This window comes from Amborella trichopoda, chromosome 8, assembly GCF_054954075.1.
Source record: "Amborella trichopoda isolate Santa Cruz 75 chromosome 8, AtrichopodaSantaCruz75HAP2 v2.0, whole genome shotgun sequence".
Classification (NCBI taxonomy): Eukaryota; Viridiplantae; Streptophyta; class Magnoliopsida; order Amborellales; family Amborellaceae; genus Amborella; species Amborella trichopoda.
The window spans coordinates 36,621,944-36,643,182 of record NC_142343.1 but is presented as its reverse complement, the minus strand read 5'-3'; the positions used below and the strand labels follow the sequence as shown (position 1 = coordinate 36,643,182).

The 21,239-nt window shown below is 33.9% G+C and overlaps 1 long non-coding RNA gene across 2 annotated transcripts in view; it reads left to right on the top strand.

Moving 5' to 3' along the window:
* Positions 1–2,367, top strand: part of LOC110007540 (uncharacterized) — a 4,768-nt gene extending 2,401 nt beyond the window's left edge. The window contains exons 2-3 of one of the 2 annotated variants that reach the window (XR_016060651.1): positions 1,403–1,773; positions 1,982–2,367. This is a non-coding gene — a long non-coding RNA (uncharacterized LOC110007540). Of the gene's footprint in view, positions 1,779–1,981 lie in introns of both variants that reach the window. The other variant, XR_002281463.2, reaches the window with a different exon arrangement.
* The last annotated feature ends 18,872 nt before the right edge of the window (positions 2,368–21,239 follow it).

Below are 21,239 nucleotides of genomic sequence, written 5' to 3'. Positions count from 1 at the left end.
ATATTACGTGTAACTCATCAGTTTTGGATGTTAACTTTTATTCCTAAGATTTCATGGGTGCTTTTTCATCGTATTTTATGTCCCACCAAATACTGCTGGCGGAGAGTACTGGTACATGAAAAAGTGATGTTACTACTGTTGAACATCTTATGACTGTTGAACAACCCTCCTTTGGGGGCCTTTATATTGTCTGCATTGACTTTAGATGCAACTATTTTGTTTTGGGCTTCTGTGCTCTTGATATTTGCAGCTCCCTGCTTTACTATTGCTCTGGATTCGTGTGACTATGCCTAGTACTTTCCCTTTGATGTCCTAACCTCCATCTAGACCTAAATGTAATGGACCTTCTCTCTTGTCAGTCTCTGTTCTATTGGTTCTATGCTTAAAGTCTCTAGGATTACTGGATGGTTATAGAGTGCTGATATTTTTGGCGCTGTATGGTAAATTATGCCTGAGCAATTCTGAACCTGCTTTAACTCTCTACATGTTAATGGCACTCCCTGGATTGCTTCATCTCACGAGTTTATAAATCGAACATTACATGCAATTTTTTGCACCTTGTTTCATGCACATAAGCCATGTGAGATCCTTGATGACAGGAAACTTAAGCTCCATTAGCCTCACAAGGAGAAAAATTATTCTTTCCACTGGTTAGATAAGTCCTTGGCACCTATTCGGTCTTAAAGTTTAAGCTTCAATCATCATCATCATCATCATCCAAACCTTATGGGCTGCATGAATTATGTTCCTCCATTCTTTTCTATTAATGGCCATACCATCTATATGACCAAAATTCACCATATCTTTTCTCATTACTTCTATCCATGTCCTTTCCTATCCCTCGTCTTGTTAGAACCTTTCACTTGAACTAAATCATATCTCCTAGCTGGTGTTGTGTTAGGTCTATGTTGCACATGACCAGCCCATCCAAGTCTACTTTCCCACATCTTATCACCTATTGAAGCTACACTTAAGTTCCCTTCTATGTATTTATGCCAAATTCTATCATTTTTTGTCTTGCTACTCATCCATCTCAACGTCCTCATTGCAACTACTCTTATCTTATACATATGTTGTTTCTTGATCGCCCAACATTCTGTCCCATAAATGCATGACTAGTCTTATAGCCATCCTATAGAACTGCCTCTTCAGTTTTAATGGTATGCAGCATCACATAAAACTCCAGATGCACATCTCCACTTAGCCCATCCAGCTCTAGCTCTATGTGCAACATCTTCCTCAATCTCTCTATTCTCCTGGATTATCCACCCTAGATATCGGATTATACTAAAACCATGAGATCACACATTCAAGAAGGCCCTAATTTAGGAGAGGAACTAGAGGCTGTAACTGACAATTTATGGTATAAGTATAGTTTACTGAAACAGTCGCTGCTTTCCAGGCATAGAGGATACAATTATGCAAGGAAATATGAGGCCACAAAAGCAAAGACAATGCAACCTGCTAAGAAGACATCTATGTGAAATAATATCATCCATCTTTGGGCCTCCACCATCAGTTATCATGTCATCCTTGGTGCCAACCTTCTTTCCTCATGTAGTCAAAAGCGAATATTGGCTTCATTGCTAGAGTTGAATATGGTGCTGCTGATGAATAATCGGCTGAAATTTACCTGAATATCATATCTTTTATGTGATCGTAATATTTGGGATACTTCTAAGCTATGTTTTGATAGTAATGCTCAGTGGACAGATTGTTTGTTTCTAAGCAACAGGGGATTCTTTGTTCGGGGGCCTAGCTTGTCACAGTGAGGTAGGGTAAGAAATATCCCACTTTTCCTTCCCTTTTTTGGCCTTCATTTATTTTTTCTCTTAAGTGTTTTTGTACTTCTTCTTGGATTTTTCTATTGTTGATTGTGGATTGAGCAAAGGGATGATTTCATTAATCCCCACTCTATGAGTGATTCGTAGTTTTGCTCGTTTTTCTTTTTGGTTTGATTTCTTCTTTTTTGATATCCCAGATTCAATGTTTGGGTCAGTTGAACTGAAAGCAAGGGCTCCGAGATGTCGAAGTCACTTGGTTGCTTCTGGCTCTTCGTTATGAATTACAGGAGTTCAGCAAATAGAAACTCAGAAATGGATCATTGGATCCTTCTGCACAAGGTATAAATCTCCTGTACAAGTTTTAAATGTGGCTTGGCCTATGAGATAGGGATTATGATTCTGATTTTGCATAGTCATAATAGAAAATAGCTGAATCTTATCATTGAATTTGGGATACTTGTAATATCAATTACAGCACATTTCTGTGGTGCTTTTATGCCAACTTTCTTAAGTGCTAGAAGATGAATTTGCACATTGTCTATAGTTTAATATTAGATTTGGGGCCAAGGTATCCCTCACTCTCTCTCTCTCTCTCTCTCTCTCTCTCTCTCTCTCATGTCTTAGGAGTCCCAAGAATTGTTTTGTTCAAATGTGACACATTTCTAGAGCTCTTTTATGCTCACTTTATCAAGTGCTTGAAGATGAATTTGCACATTTTCCTTGTGTCTTGGTGCTTTTATGCTTAACATGCCTCACCTCTAAAATACGCATGATCATCCAAAATATGACATTTTATTAGTACTAGAGACTAGAGAGTCTTCCCTGTTATCCAGGTACCACCTGTAAATATAACTGAGCAGAAATACTTTTAATTTTAAACATAATTTACTGAAAATATGCAAGAATGAAACAGTGGACTCAACTATCTCTGTAAGACTGTGTCTGTACCCATAAGAAACCAGCACTTGACTTCATTCTTCCACTGAATCAAATTAAGAAGATAAAAGAATATTTTTTCTGGTTTAACAACTACACAAAGAAACAATGGAAAATGCAGAATTTTTTCTGGTTTACATGAAAGCTGGCCGCTATCTTACTGACTTACTGCCAATATAATGATCGTACTCAATCGTTAGCACGACAACATGAGATTCCTATAATTGAATCCTCTGATGCATGGAGTACCTTATCTTGACAACTCCCAATCTACTTTTTATAAGGAATACCTCTGATGCATGGAAGAGCCATGTTCACTGAAATATGCCTTTTCTTTTTCTTTTTCCTTTGGGGCATCTGACATGGTCTCTTAATTCTGCAACATCTTCTGCAGTGCATAAGGGAACATCAATAGAAGCCTTTCTCTCTCTCTCTCTCTATCTCTATTTATGATATATATCTCTCTCTCTCTAGCATCTTTTATGGGTATATCTCTGTCTTCTTTCTACCCTTGAAAAATTTCTATTTCCCAATATTATTTCTGGGTTTTGGTTCTTGGGTTTTTACCTTAGATGGGTTGTCAATATTTACCATGGATGGTGAAGTTATCCATCACAGTTTGAGCCTTGAAAGGCTTCCTTTTTGTCCTTGTCCTTGTCAGGATGAAAGGTCATCATAACAGATTTAGTTGCATGATTTTTTTGCAATTTTGTATCTTTTAAAAGCAGAACAGATCAGAGATCAATTTGAAGGTCTGTTTCTACTTGAATTTGGTTTTCCGTTGTATTATTTTTTGAAACATGAAATTCCACTACTAGTCTTTTGCATAACCAATGTGAAATTAATCCTTATCCAATATTGAAATAAAGGCCTAATAAAATGCTATTTCACATAGTTGGGTGTGATTTCCTCATCAGAATTTATCCCTATCACATGGAATTTATTGGTGATCAGGATGTGTGATCACCAATAAATTATTTCATGCTTCTAGGTGTTCCAACACTACAATATTCAACAGGGATTATCAACAGTTGCTGGTGGTTGATAAGGGGCATTGTGAATAAGCTTCTGCATGTTCCCATGTGGCACTTGAGATGCGACGGCAGTGATAAGAGCCAAGGTGGAGCAAACTCAAAAGTGATCATGTGATCCCCTCAATACCGTTTCCTACTAATCTTTCATCATATTTCCTTCGTTTTTTGATGTTTGGTACTGAAGTACATATACTCTTACATTTTTGATAGTACATATTCGGGGATGGGGTGAGATTTTCGGTACACTTTTTGGCCCAGGACTTACCGGGGCGGGCCAAGGTATTTTTGAGCTTTGCCGAGCCTTGGGCTAGCCCTGCCCGATGGCAGCCCTACTTACCCCCGCACCCAATTATTTTGAAAGAAATTGGATTCATATATGATTCCAATTTCTTAGATTTTAGAAATTTTTTATGGAAATTAATTTCACAGGTAAAAAGATTTTATTTTACTCTTGTGGCAAACCAAACGTGAGAAATTAGTTATTTTCTAAGATAATAATTTTTAAGAAATCATTTTCATACGAACCAAACGTGCGAGAAATTCAAAATCTCCTACTTATTCTTCCTTACTAATATGAATATTTGTAACGTATGAGAAGATACGCATAGTTACTTATACTCAAACATCATAAGGAAATTCTGAAATGCAAATTAAATATATGCTTTAGAATTAGAAATGTTGAAAATCACGGTGCAGCAAATTATATTTTGCATATGAGATATTTTAGAACCTCTTTTCCTAAGTTCGGGTTAAATTGCGCTCGTGAAACAAAGCAAATCTAGGTCTAAAAAACAAATAAAAGCACGAAAGTAGAAACAAATAGAAAAAATTTAAAAATAAAATAAAAAACTTGCATATCCGAATCTGATAAGCCCGGCACCAAGAGTTGGGGTTCCTGGATTGATCCATGTGTCCATCACCTTAAAAATCCACTTAAAAATTTGAACTTGCATTGCATAATTTATGGAATGCAACGAGAGAGAAGGGGTTTTTATAAAATAAAAGTCCAATTTTTATGCATATAATGCTTGGGGACCCTAGTTCTACAACCCAAAAAAATTTGGAGAAGTGTGCACCATGAAATTATAGAAATGTATATTATAAGTCTTTTCACTTTTGATATAAGAAAATCACAATTACTCTTAGCAATTAAATGTGAAATTCACCATATGAAAATGCATCACAACTTTTGAAAAATTCTATTTAGGTTTTTGTACCTAATCAATGACACAACACCAACCACCCGCTCTCATATCCTATGGCCAATAATGTTTATGTCTTGATTAAAAAATAAATGGTCTTATTATATACATTTCCTTAATCATACCCCGATGTGATATATAATGTGCATTGGCATCAATATGTTATGCGTCAACAAGTTCAAACAAAGTCCAACATTAATCTCTTATGGTGTTTTTAATTCCAATTAAGATTTGTTTCACTAATTTTTTTGAGATTAATTCCCTAAAATTTGACCCATCCTTCACCATAATGGTTTGGTTTCTTATGCTAATCTAAATACTGTGACTATTTCCTATCCAATTCCTTTCAATTTTCTAGAATTAAGTAGCCTTTGATAATTTTAAATTCAGTTGAATTCATCCATAACAAACTTCCATCCACTTAGACGCATTCCATAAATCCTGGATCTCAAGTTTTAGAGTAATTTGAACTTAAAATGAGGTATTTACAGTACTACTTCTAGAAAAAAAAAAATACCACTTAGAGTATGTGTAGTTGAAAAACAAAAAGAGCAACTTAATTTTGGAAAAAGTTTATAGACGGTTGCAATATTAAAATCTAGAATTAAAGATGCACCTCAAAAATCCATCTGAAAATGTTGTCTTAATGTTGAAAAACCCTCTAATTGATCATTCCAACATTGAGATGTATGAATATGAAAAGAAAAGAAAAAAAAGATTTAGAGTCCAAAAAATAGTGCATCTTGCAACACATTATCTAGACTGTCCATTTCCAAGATTTTTATATATTTATAGATCTACTTGATTTTAACCATTTTTTGAGGTTAAAATTTTGTAATTAGAGATGAAAATAGATTTTCAGATAGTTCTAAGAATTTCTTATACCAAATTTACATGTCATGATAAAATTTGAAGGTATGCCTTAATTGGATTGTTTAAGGTTGCAACCTTATACAAATCACAGCCATTAATTTTTTATGTCAGTTTATTTGAAAAATCCTTGCAATAATTGATGTTCACCTTTTGTCTGTGTTAAAACAAGAAAAATAAACATTTTGCAACTACGTTGTTTCCATTAACAAAAGGAAGTTTCTTTTTTTCTTTTTCTTTTTTTATCTTTAAGGAAAGTTCTTGTATTGAAAAGCTTTTTAAAGAAGAATTTTCGGAGAAGACAAACTCTCTGGCCCTTGATATTATTTCAGACCTTTCTACTTGAGAAAATCTAATGCTAAAATAACATCCCTAACACAAGACAAATCTTAATTTTGGATCCAACCACTAAGTTGTCAAATTCCACTGGCAACTCTCTCTCTCTAATACACCCCACTTAAACCTATCATAGAAATGGATATTTAATCCAAAATTTTAGATATTCATGATCTAGGTTAAGATGATTACAAATATGAAAAGAGAAAAAACAAAAACAAATTGATATTTAAATGTGATTTTTTTAAGAAAAATTTCTACACCGTCTAAATTCATTTAGGATAGTTTGGTTTAGGGTAGTTTTGAAGGGTTTAGGGTAGATGAAAGTGGTTGGTTGTCTAGGTTTTATTAGAATGGTTTTATGAAATGGGCTAGAAGCCCTTTGAAAAAAATGTAACTATTTGGGGCTTGAATATAAGTATGGCCCTCAAAAGTAGAAAATATAGTTTGCCAAAAGGTTTGTCTTTTTTAATGGTCTCCAAGCATGATCGTCTTCATGCTAGTCTTTATTAGTTGATTTAGGCACTTTTATTTTTGCTTTTACTGGTAGTAGGAGCTAGAAGGGAACAGAGTGGAGGAAGAAGACTAAAAGGAAGTAGAAGGTGGGACCTTTATTATGATCCTTTTTGTCTTGTGCATGACTACAACTATCCTATAGAAAAATAACCCTCCTTTTTTTTTTTTTGAAGGGGAGGGGGTTGTGGCCGTTGGTAAGCTGGTTGGAAATTGGAACCCACAACCAAGATTGCCATATCAGGGGCCTTCCACTTAATGTTCTATCCATTCTAAGCAAGCCACATATTAGGTGGTCTAGCTCCAACCATGTACTTTGGTGGTCTAGCTCCCAAAAAACATAGTTAGGGTACCTTTTTTTTTTTAGTCTAAAATCTTTAAGATCATCTTTAGTCAACCTTGATATTGATTCCATGAAAAAAAAATTGAACATGTATTCCACTCCCTCGGTCCAAAGACATACTTGGAAGGATTTTTTCAATGTGAAATTTTGGAAACCACTTAAGAACTAAATGATTATTCTCAAAAGAAAAAAAATGTGAAATTTGAGTTTTCTAAAAATTGGACGGTTTCTATTTAAGCTTGATACATTATTTTTTTTCAAATGCTTAAAGGGTGCTTAATCTTTGGTGGGATTTTACTTGAGGAGTAAATGAACAGTATACTCCCCAGGGAGTAGGACATATTTTGGCAAAAATTATTGATTTGGTGCTCCAAATCTATTCCCTCTCCATGACCGTCTTTGAACCCTCCACTAAAGGGCCAATAGATATGGGGTTTCAAGAGTTAAAATGCATTTTTTAAAAAAATTTCCTTCTAAATCAACTTCTTTTTTTTTTTTTTTTTTTGGTAATTTTGGAATGACGAGTCCTTATCCTTTTTTTAAATCGTTAGTGGTTTTTGAAGGTATTGGGTAAGAATAGAAATATAGGCATTAGTTGAGGTACAAGTAGTACTACCACCAAGACCCCAAGACCAACTAATTATTTTATCCAATTGGATAAAGAAATGGGAATCTTAATCCAAATCTTTGATCATAAGATTGATACGAAAACAGACAAATACCATAATAAATGCAATATGTTTGTTTGAAATCCTTTTTCTTTTCTTGTTTTTAATGTAAAGAAAAGATCATTGGACAATTGCTTGAAATCATTAATAAAAAAGTAGGAAACTTTGACCAAATTATCTTCACTTAAATGTGGTAGCGGACGTTGAGAGGTAATGCACAAAAGTATACCTAAAAACTAACTTCACAATATCGCCAAAATCTAAACATAGAAAGGAATAAAACGTATGGATATCCAATTAATCGAAATGCAGTTATTCTATGTAAGATATAAAACATACAATATATATTTACCCAAAAAAAAAGAGGGAAAGCTTTATATGTTCCTCCTACAATATAGAAGTTCTATATCCAGCCGTCCATTTTTTATCAAGAGAGCCACTCGCCATTTGATCTTAGAATTGACGTCTTAAAGTATTTTATTTTTAGTTTTTTTAATACAATTTTTATGAATATGAAAGTTGGTACGTGCCATCTTCTTATTAGGGCGCACCAATAAAAAATATTAACAATATTTTTTGGATAAAAAATAATGACCAAAATACCTCTTGAAACTTTCAAAGGTATTTTGGTCATTTTATTTGATTGAAAATATATTTTTTATATTTTTTGTTAGTGCGAGTTTAATAGAGGAATGGACGTTCAAAATTTGGTATTAAAAAATTTTATAGAAAAAAATTTAAAATAAAACAGTGTAGAGACGTGAGATTGTGATTGGGGCAATCTTAACCCTCCATTAAAAAATGGATGGTTGGATAAAGAGAAGATAGAACTTCTATGTTGTAGGAGGAAGCTTTCTCGAAAATAAAACATACAATATGTCACATCTTCTACCTAAAATACGCACTAATTTTGAATAAGGTTATAATGATTAGTATCTATAAGTGTGGTTTGTATAAAGTTGTAATCTTTAACAATCAAATTAAGATGCACATCGAAATTTTATCATAACAAGTAAATTTAGATCTATAAATATAAGAAAATTTAGAAAATGGCCGGTCTAGATAATGTGTTGCAAGATTCACAATTTTGAGGACTCGAAATCTTTTTTTTTTTCATATTCATGCATCCCGATGTAGAGATGATTAGCAGATTTTTCAACATTAAAACGTCATTTTCCGATGAATTTTTGAGGTGCACTTTAAGCTTGCAACCTTATATAATTTTTTTCTGCAACCTTATATAATTTTTTTCTATTATTATATTAGTTTGGCCAATTTCAGTAGCAATCATCTATTAATTTAGGTTGGCCAATTAGAACATGCTATGCACGTGTCTGTTTTTGTTAAAATTATACGTGTCATGCTCCAGCGGGAGCATATAATCCATTGGTATAGAAAAATCCAAGAAGATGAAAAAATCATGCATACGTGCTCTAATTTGAAAGTGATAAATATAAGGAAAAAGTTTATCGGTGGGAAGTTTATACTGTAGAAGTGAGGCGCACTCAAAAATCTACTAAAAAAGATTAGTTCCAAATTTAGAAAATCTTCTTTTTTACTATTTCAGACTTCAAGATGTATAAATATTAATGAAAAACAAAATTTCAAGATCTAAAATACTGCATCTTGTAACAAGTTATTTGTACCGCCTATTTTTAATATTTTGAAGTATTTATAGATCTACCCGATCTAAAAGTTATTCAGAATTTTAAATTTTATAATTAAATTCGAACATGGATTTTCAAGGCGTTGAAAAGCTTCGGGAACTACAACTTCCGATAAAATTTAAAGTGCGTCTATAAGTAAAGAAATCGATTGAAAACTAACTTGATGCCAAAAAAGGATTAGTCCCCGTAAAAATCATGCACGTCTCTATCTTTATGAATCTTCCATTAAAACATAACTCCTGTTCTTTATCACTCAGTAATTTGTCAAAAACATCACTATAAATATCATGATTGACAAAAAAAAAAAAGTGCGAGAGAGAGAAAGAGAAAAGAAGGGCATGACCCCATTAACTGCAAAGCTTAACTTGAGGAAGAAAGAAAAGGTTTATGGCTCCCATATATATGAATTCTTTTCATACTTTTCGATTTTACATGCATTGCACGTACAATGTAAGTGGAGATGGAAAAATATAAAAAAAATGCATTAATAAAAAAATTGAATTAGGTAAAAAATATCATAGTTAATAACGTTATCTACATAACCATGAAACAACAAAAAATGTTATACAATAAAATTTTTATAATAAATAAAAATGAGAACCGTATACAATGAGATCATTTACTATTGGTACAAAGAGTTTACAATTATTTATAACTATGTGGTGTGAAATTTAATAGCTTGGGTGTCTCACAAAGTTCAAAAACGTTTCTTTTGAACTTTGTGCGTGGTCAAATAAATGCAGCTATCCAATTTCACATCCAATGGTTAATATTAATTATTACCACCTTGTACCAAAAGTAAATGATCTCATTATATACTTTCCCATAAAAAATAGTCATAAATGCAACAATAACATAATAGTATAATAAAAACATAAAAGAGGCACAATAAGTAATATATTAAATAAAGTAACATCTAATGAGATTGAAAGAGGCATACCTAATTGCAAGAAGAAGAATTGGTAAAAATACATCAAAAAATTTAAATACAAAAATATGGATTGTGTTTTTTGATGGAGAGGTAGTAATTAATAGAGTAAAAATGTAGATCAAAGACATCAAAATCCATTCCTAGGCATTACTATGAATATGTGCATAGATATATATACTCTAGATAATCAGGGTAATAATGTAAGCCAAAGAAAATGGGGTAAGTTTTCATTGAAAATAGGGCAAGGCCAATGAAAATAGCATATCTCTCATCTTCAAGAAAATATCTTTCAACATCTATGCCCTTAATTCTAAATATATATATATATATAAAACATAGGATTAGCCCACTAGCTCATATGAACATATGAGTCCAATGGCTCAGATTGAATCTGCGCCGATCTGACGATCACGGATGTTTGGTAGGACGTGAATTTTTTTTTTCTATGTTAAACTGATTGAATGAATACATCCATCTCCGCATGATAGTAAACTGATTGGTGAATATGTCAACCTCATGAGCAAAGACTATGTCCATCATTGCATGACATAAAACTACTTTGGCAAAGATTCTATGGTTGCTTGAGGAAAAATTATTATTATTAGGTTGCTTGAGGAAAATTTATTATTATTAGAATCTCTCCATTCTTTAAAATGTTTCTATTCTTTTTTTTCAACTTTCAAATCATCTCAAGGAATATCCCAATTTGGATGTTTTCAAACTTTATATTTTGTGATTTAAAAACATTGATTTCTTGGTTAAAATTGTAACCAGTACCAGTATATGTTTTCAAATTTCTCCTCATTTTCAAAATTTATCTCAAAATATTTTCCAAAATGAAAGAGTTAGATCAGCCACCCGCAAATGATGACACATCTTGTGTTGAAAAAAAAAATGTATCCAAGGTCTGAGAAGATTGCTTGAATCGTAGAGTTAATAAAAGAGTTAAGTTGGGGACTAATAAAACCCCTTCCTTTTCAAACCAAAACAGTCTTTCAAGATAAAACCTACCAGTAGAACCCAGAACCCATAGCCCTACTAATCCTCAGGAGCCAAGGGCGTCATGGGAATTCAATTAGCCAATATATTTTTCCAAAATCCTTATTCTATGTCTATTTAAAGGTCAAGATGAACAGGCAAGACTAGCGGGGAGCCTCTCAATAAAAGCTGCTTAGGGGTCCTGAAAGGGGCGCCCCAAGGCCAAAGTGAACCAGCATGACTGGCAGGGAGCTCTCAAATAAAGCGCCCACAATAATAGGTTGAGTTGAAGTCTCATGGGTCTTATTAGTGATACCATCTGTAACCCTTGATGTGAATTTTCTCCATCTTATAAACTCTAGTATCTCGAATGTATATTTATTTGCCACTCATCCTTTGTATTCGATTTGGATCCAACCCAGTTATTTTAAATAGTAAATTTTTATTTTATATATATAAATTTTTTAAATAGTATATATAATCCGAATGCGGATCTGATGAATACTATTCGGATCTGAATCTGGATCCAGATCTGAATACCCAGGATTCAGTTTGAACCCAGATCCAATGTATATTATTCAGATCCAGACTGATCGGATCTGACCCCGATCCAAACTGTTCTCACCCCAACACCTGTAGACAGCCCCTTAATATTGGCCTAGGGAATTCCCAGAAATCGTAACTTAAACTATCAGGGAACATATTGGCATAATAATCCTTAGTCAACTAGCAACTATAGTTGAGACCTATAAGAAATTTCTTGAGAAAATCCTAGAATAGCCAGATCTCTCCAAAACTAGTAGGATCTAAAGCTCAAAAGGTAAAACAGTTGGAATCGACTATTCGGATCGATTTTGAATAGAAAATGTAAAAAAAAATCTTCTTAAAATGGTTGCATGTTGCAGCAAAATCCAGAGCTACGTTGGCTCACGTCGAAAGTGATGCATGCTATGTCGCTAAAACCATCAACCACCACATGTCTTGTTTTTTTGATATGGACCTCTTCGCCATAAATATGTCATTTTGGGACAAAAATTAGAGAGTGGGAACGAAACCTAGAATCTTGAGGCCTTTCATCCTCTAATTCCTTAGCTTCTAAAACCAACAACTACAGTAGCCAATACGCCCTAAAACCAACAAGTAAATCAAAATCTTTAAGTACAGGTATAAAAACCTAGGTAGCAATGGGTCTAATCCATCCGTTTCAAGTTCAAACCTAAATTCTCTAGTTCAAGTGGACTTTAAGGATCGAGGAGAAGGATGCCTCATTATCTGACTTTGATCTAGGCCCCAACTCTAGGTGTCGTGCATGTGCGCCTAGTTCACACCAAGTAAACCTATTCAATTTTTTTAAATAGTAAAATTTTATTTATATATATATATATTAAGTAGTATATACATAAAGTAATCTGGATTTGGATCCGAATATCTAGGATCCAATTTGGATCTGGATCTGATGTACACTATTTGGATTTGAATCCGGATCTGGTCAGATCCAGCCCCGATCCGACCTGTTCTCACCCCTAGCTGTAGGGTTTCCACAACAAATGTTTCCTTTTGCTCATGAGACTCTTCCCTCTACTTAGTTCTTGGTATTTTTGTCGGTTGTTATTTTTATGCATACTGCTCACCAGCTGTCCTCACCGCATCATCAACTAGCACGAAAGACTCTCTCGTGGATAATATATCAAAAAATTGAGGATTGCTCTTTTTTTGTACCAATATTGATGAATGCTCTTCTTTTTTACCAATAAAAGGTGTTAGTAGGATGATATTAGCAGGAATGAAAACCACAACGTTGTGATTAAAGTATAAGGGTGATTAAAGTATAAGGGTGCTACCCCCGTGGCCCAGCCCGTTCCCAAGGCATGAATAAAAAATGGGCAAGAAGGAAAGAGGTTTAAATTTAAGTCCCACATATTCTTCCAACCGTCTAATGTGATGGCACTTTTGTTTTCTGTCATATTTGACTGTGTTCATATAAGAACCATCTAACCCTAGTCACCTCTTCATGTAGCCAAGGTCCACTAAGCATATCTACAATGGGGAGTTGGACTCCATGTATATCACTAACCATAGTGGAGATCATGGTCCTTACTATTCATTTATTGGCGGCAATCAAAGGGATGGCTGCATCTTTACAAAACTTAGCTACTGTTTTCATGGTGTGCTTCAAGTTGGAATTCATGTTCTTGTTTTGATAAAAGGCTTAAAATGAAAAGGTTAATTAAACCCTGTGCAAGCTGCATGGATCGGCAGCTTGAATGTGTTAAATACGTCAAGTATGTGCTCCTCTGCACGCTGCGTTACTCGCCAGGAAATTCATATCCCGAACAAGCCAAAAGTGACGCTTCCGATGTCATCGGTAACATGGATTGAGGTAGCTTTTGAGGACCTCACCATACCAATCGTGTTAGCCCCTAAGAACCTCTCCCTTCCCTTCTTCCCCATACCACTGGTACTGGTACATCCCTTCTGATCTTGTGCTCATTCCACGTTCGAGTTGGGCCCTAGACTCCTCATCCACATTGGCAAAATTTTTCTCATTATTCACTGTAATAAAGTGGAATCTCTTCGTCTCACAATCTCTGGAAGGTATTGACATGAAGCAAAACTACCTTGCTAGGTGATGTTTTAGGCAATTAATACCACTATTCACCTCTTTCGTGAAAACAACACATCTAACCGTATCCTTCTTATTGGGTTATCCACCTAAACCATAAAAAGCCTTAGGAACTTTTTCAGAATTACCTGGGGCATTGGCGGTAGTACTTTTGAGCCTCATGATGAGATCTTTAATTTCATTCTCTCTAAAAGGTAGGGCTCAAATCCCCACTGACTTACCCCGTTTTAGGAAAAGAGCCCGGACTTAATTGGTTAGTGCTTAACGATTTGCAATGCTCCCTCTTAAACTCAATTCCTACCAAAAGTAGGGGCCCTCTCCCTGTTGACTCACCTAAAAAAAACAAGCCTTGGAAGTAGAACCATCACAAGTACAAAAAAGGTAATTCAATGTCAAAAATTTGTTGTTTCCTTCTTTCTTTTAATGAACAATTACTAAGGGGTGTGATTTGTATAAGGCTGAGGCCCTAAACAATTGGCGCACCTTCAAATAGTGTCGAAAGATGTTGTTTCGGTCAGTGTACAAAAGGATGAATTGGGCCAAGTAGTCGGTCCTGGCCCGATCCAATTAGTCCTACCGATTACAACTAAATTGGCCGATTAGTGCCTCGATTCCAATCAATTTTGGCAAAAAACTCCCCAAAAATGCCCAAAAAATTGTAAAAAAATGTTTAAAATTTACATGTATTATTTTTTAATATTATCACATAAAAACAAAAAATAAAAATAAAAAAATTATAGGCGTAATTGGGTTTCGAAATAAATTTGTAGGCACCTGAAGCAATATTTTTTCAGTAAACTAGTAATTAAAAGATATTACATAAACAACAGTAAAAAATACTGTTCAAAAGTAATAAGATCGACGAAAGGTTCGGGATTTTCTTGAGCATCACTATCATGGTTGAAAAGGGAAAAAATCATCGTGAAGCCTAATAGAATTATAGGCTAGCAACAATACCTCCTTGCCAAATAGGAATACTACCTTGTGAAGTTTCTAAGCCATAATAAGATAAAAATATAAAGAAAGAGAGATAAGAGAGAGAAAGAACCTAAACTTCAACTCATTTGATAAAAGAAAAGAATATAGTCCATTTCATTATAATCAAAAATTTTGTCTATTTGTCATAAAGTTTCGAAAATAAAACTAAAAACAACCCTTAGAGAAAAAGAGAGAGATAGAGAGACAGGTGAGAGGGAGGTTGGGACAAGCCCAATCCCAACGGTTAAAGAGATAGAGAGAGAAAGAGGAGAGAGAGCCCAACAAAGAGAGAGTGAGAGAGGTTGGGGTAGGCTCTTGTCCCCAACATATTGAGAGAGAGAGGTGAGAGATAGAGGGAGAGAGTCTCTCACAAGAGGTTGGCGCAGTCCCTTGCCCCAACAAGTATAGAGAGAGCGAGATATTAGGGCAGGCTTGCCCAACAGAGAGAGAGGTTGGGGTAGCCCCTCCCCAATAGTTAGAGAAAGTGAGAGAGAGAGAGGTTGAGGCAGGCCTTGTCCCAACAATTATAGAGAGTGAGAGAGAGAAAAAAAGTGAGAGTGAGGGAGAGAGAGTCTCACAAGAGGTTGGGATAGTCCCTTGCGCCAACAGTTCAAGAGAGAGAAATGTTGGGACATGCTTGCTCCAACAGATAGAGACAGAGAGAGAAAGATTGGGGCAGGCCCTAGCCCCAACAGTTAAAGAGAGAAGTTGGGCAGTCAGAGAGATAGAGTGAGTGAGAGAGAGGTGAGAGAGAGAAAAAGAGAGTGAGAGAGACGTTGAGGTAGGCTTGCCCCAATAGTTAGAGAAAGAGAGAGAGAGAGTACACAAATGGGGTGATATTTATAACAAATCGTCAATTAGTGCACCAATCAGTCAATTAGTGCACTAATAAGTCAATTTGTACCGATTAGTGTAAAATATTGGCCTACTAGTGTACTGCAAAAAAATTTCAAAATACATGACATTCAGAATCAGGACAACTAGGGATGGCCCAATGATCGATCCCAATTGAGTCGGCCAATTTTTGTAAAATCGGCCGTTCTTTTGAACAATGGTTTCAATACTAGAAATCATTGTGACGGTCTCAAAATTTACTTTCATCTCCCAATATAAAATTTAAAACATAAAAAATAGTGTGGATTGAACAGATCTATGCGTACTTGAAAAATTTAAAAATTGACACTCTTGATAATGTATTATAGGACGCACTATTTCCAAGTCTTTAAATTCATTTTTTCTCATGTCTATAAATGATGAGATCGAGATGATTGATTTGAGGAATGTTGAGCATAAAGTGAATTTTTGATGTGCCCCTTAATTTAATTGTTTAGAGCCTCCCCTTGTACAAAGTTTTTTCCATCACGGGTTAATTGCACGCAAACCGAATATATTTGGGTGGGGATACTTCCTAAAGCCGTCAAAAACCCGAAGAGAGGTAAAAAAAGCATCTCCAAAAAGCATAATCGCCCAAACTGAATGAGTTTGGGTGCATCTGCAAAAAGCATAAACGCCATAAACATGTAATAAAGAATACGATAAAGTGTTTTAATGCCTGAAATATCAGAGCATTCCAAGTTTCTTAGAATGAACATTTTTTGCAATCACAATGAACGTGTTTGAGTGCCCTAAAAGCATCAGATATGAAAAGAAAATTACCACAAAAGAATCATGGAAATGAAAAATATATAAAAATTAAGACAAGCAAAAAAAGGTATTGAAAAATCATGAATATTTTGTGATAAATCATTAATAAATTATGGAAGCTAATAATAATGCAAAAAAAAAAAAACCATGCTAAAACAAAATAAAGTTTTTTGTTTATGTTTTACAAATGATTTCTAGCTTTTTTTAAAATATAAAGTTCAAAATTAGGGGTGGCAATGAACCCAGACTTTACCCATACGTGCTTGGTATACCCGACATGGATCCAGGTATGGGTCCAAGTTTTTGACCCATGGGTAGGGTTCGGGTCTAATAAAAGATACTCAAATAGTCTCGGGTCTGGGTATGAGTCCTGCTATACCCGACTAGGTGGGTACCTAGACCCGAATTTTTAGTTTACCCAAAGGCCAAAGCCCCTACCCTAAAATCGTTTCAATGCTTTTCGTCTTCTCCAAGTTCCCCAAACAGCCAAACCCCATCGCTATCCTCCCTCTCTGCAATTTTCCTTCTCTAAGTTTCTTGAAGACATGGCTATCTCTCTGCATCTCAAATGTCTCTCTCTAATCGCCCGCTCCTCAAAAATTAGTTCTCTATTGTTTACCATTATAGGCTACAAAAAAGCAAGCTCATAGTGAGGGTGGCAATGGACCCGACCAGACCCGGGACCCGACAAAATTGACCCAAGACCCGATGGATATGGGTATGGGTCCAACTTTTGGACTCGACTGATTGGGTCTGGGTCCAAAACTTGGACCCGAATACATCCAGGTTTGGGTCCGGGTCCGGGTCCAACCGGACCGGACCATACCTAACCCATTGCCACCCCTATTCAAAATCAGATAAATATTACATGTTCGGACTCTTGTTTAGCAAATAAAAAGCTACCGCCTAGATCAATGTGGATCTAAATTAATTTGAAAAAAACCAGAAATATTTTTTATTTTATAATACAAAAAGTAACAATTTGTATTATAATGCAAAATTTATATTTTTGATTCAAATTTACTAAATATGAACAATGCAAAATACTAGTTGTGGATCAACCCTAAATCTTTTTTACAAATCCACAAAAATCCCTCAATCTTTGACCAAACTACTTTGTGGAGATAAGAGGCACGATAATGTCTCAAGAGCTCAAATTTGGGGTCTTGATGGCTTGGTATCCCGAAATTTGCAACTTTAAACTCTTATTTTGCTCCAATGAAATAAAACGAAATAATATAGTTGGTCAAGCTTTGTCTGACTTACACAGGATTAACAAAACTGGGTAAATCCGATTACGAAGTAGCATGTTTCCCATTGTGAACCGGGCTTAATTAGTTAGCGTTGACGATTTGCAACACTATATCTTAGGCTCAATTCCTATCAAGGATATTCGGGTTCTCTCCCCAACTCAGGAAAAAAAATAAAAAAAAGGCTAAAAGTAGAGAGGTTTCAATTTAGCAAGTTGTGATTCTCCAAAGCTAATTTTTTTATAAGTTTGGATTGAATTTGAACCGATTTGCTTATCACTGTTATATTTAATATTTGAATTTTAATTTTTTTTATAAATCCAAATCAGTTGAAATTTTGAGTGATCACTCTTTTCATTAAGATGTGCTTAAATTTTTTTAAAAAGATCATTCACAAAAAATAAATTTGCTAAAATACCAAATCTTCTAAACTTCAAGTGCTCTAGATTTGTTAAATAAAATAAAAATTCAAAACTAAACCACGATTGTAGTTGTCCGATCAGCCCATATTCAATCTGGACCCTAAACTTATACTATTGCATCAACCTTTAGATCGACATAGTCTTTTTCTATATGGAGAGAAATACCTACCATGTAGATTTTTATGGTTGCCATTTTATATGGAGATGATTTTACAACCCAAGCATGGTGGCATACTAGCAGTTTGAGACTCTATTTGGCCACCCATTATGCCATGAATTTTTTGGATGGATTATTAAAAATTTAGGTGCCAAGAATAGGCCCCTAAAAAAACGCTCACTTGTGATGTGTTAATTTAAGAGTTAAAGTTTGTTAAACCACATGAAGTTATTAAATTATATGTTTGGTAAGTTGGTTTTTACGTGGCAGCAACAACAAATGCCTTCCCAATGAGCCCATGTCATTCTTTTATTCTAAAGAATTGAATGGAGACATGATTTAACTTGATTTGGCAAAAGATGCTTAAAGAAATGCCATGAGAATGTATACCTTCTCAAATATATTCATTTGAATAAATTTAAAGAATAAAGTATTAACAAAGGGGTTCATTTGAGGATGTACTTTCCTATACATATCTATTTGGTAATCACACAAACATAAAAGTATGGAAAAAGTTTATATAAGGGTGAAGCCCTAAACAATCAAATTAATGCACATATCAAAAATTCATTAGAAGAGGTTATTTCGATGCTGAAAAACCCTCAATTCGATCATCTCAACCTCTAGATGCATGCACATGAGAAAAAATAGATTTCAAAATGTGGAAATAGTACATCTTGTAATGCATTATCTAGACTGTCAATTTTCAAAATTTTCAAGTGTTCATAGATCTGCTCAATCTACATTATTTTTTAACATTTAAATTGTATAATTCAATATAAAAAATACATTTTTTAAGGTCTTCATAAAGATTTTTTATTCTGAAATAACATATTCCAACACTATTTGAAAGTGTTGCCTTATTTTGATTGTTTAGGGGCTCATCCTCATACAAACCACACATTTAAACTAAACCAATGACCCTCAAAATAGTGTGTAAAAACCATTCTTAGAAAAATCAGTTCGGTTAGCTCGAAACCACTAGGGTTCCAAGTTCAGGTAGGAGTGGTTTTGGGGATCTCCTAGCCTAGGTTCAACCTCATAAAATTTTAGGCCCAAAACCAACCGATTAAGAGTCAAATCAGCAGTGTTTTGGTCAAACCAGTTAGAGAATATAATGGGTTTTATGACAAATAACGGTACAATTAAAATAATTATGTTATTTTCAATTGAAGCCATTATTTGATGCAGGAATTCACAGTTTGATTTTTTCAAGTTTTTTTATTCTTTTTCTTGCCATTTTTTGGCATTTTTCATGCTTTATAGTTGTAAAACACTATTTATTCTCTATAAACAAGCAAATTCGAATCGAAGATTGAAAAATCAAGAAATGTTTTGGATTGAAATGATGGATTTTTGAAATTCCACAATTTCATCAATATCATCTTCAATAGTCAATGGTTTTTGCTGAAATTTGAGGGTTTTTAATCCTATTTGAATCATCTACCAAATACATCTTTCAATTTGGTCAAAAAACATAATATTGGAGGTTGATTTTGGCTCGAAAAGCTGGTACTCAAAGAACTTGTATTTGATGAAAAAAAAAAAAAAAAAAGATTTTGGATCGATGTTTTGGTCTTTTGTTTTATCAAAATGATTTACGTATTTTGATCATCAAAGCTTCATCTGTCACATAAAATAGGTATGCTTATTTATTATTGAGTAAATATTTTTATATAAATTCTTTGATTGCTCGATTTCACAAATCTGAATTTTTCATGATTTTTTCAGTTAAATAAAAAATAACAAATATTTTTTTTATGATTTTTGGTGCATTTGAATGAGTGGTCAAAGCCCTTATCGTGCTTGTGTATTGATTTGTTCGATTATCTGAATATTGAGGGTCGTTTTTTGCTTAAAATGTTGCTCGATTTTAAAAGTTTTTGAGAAATTAAGTTTTCAAAAAAATTTATTTTTCTTAATAAAAATATTATTTTTGATAAATATAGAAAGTGTTTTTCGATTTTTATTAATAAAAGAATATTTTTTTGATAAAATTATTTATTTTGATAAAAATATGTTGTCTTGATTAATATGACAAAACCTATATTTATCGGTCTCTCTACCTTGTGACATATTATCTTTTACCGATGAAATTCTAGATAGACATTTAAAAAGTTGGTAGATCAATTTCTTTTCCATTGTTTCTAATTATGAGGGGCTACGTAAACATATATGTGTGCTTATATTTTTTAGTAATAAACATAGACTAATGCAATGTTTATGTATCACTTAAATATCTAGAGTGCATATTTACATTAAGGTAATATACTTGTGGTAAAGTTTTGTAAACTTATTATCATATTTCATTCTAAGAAACAAAAAGATTCAGGTGACTTGTTTGAGATCATGTATAGGGCCATAGTATTCAAATATTAATTTATATAAAAAGTTGTTTTAATTTTTTTTTAAAGATAAATATATGTAATAAGATATTATACACTTAATTTAAATTTTTTTATTAATTTTTTTAGAGTTTTAAAAAAAAATATATCCGCTTGGCCAGTTAGTCCGATTGACCGACGCCGGCTCTAACCTCTCCTATCAATGTCCCGATTCAATTTTGCGAACACTGGTAAAAAAAAAAAACAATGACCTCGAAACAAAGGAAGCCAATGGTGAATGCAGCAATCGATTCCCATTCCTTAAGCCCCAAGACTTGTGCCCAGCGGCAGTGCCGCCAGGGTTAGGGTTTTTCATTTCAAACTTTAAACTTTACAGTACACTCAAGTCAATACCAAATAAAATTTTCCTTTTTTTTTTAACTTCGAAGAAGAAACATAAACGAAAAATAGAAAACATATGAGATTTGATAGTGGGTTGCAGAATATTGGAAGCTTGTGCTTATGCCCAACCCAAATCAAGAGTATTATGACCCGGTGCTCTCTCTAATCTCTGAATCT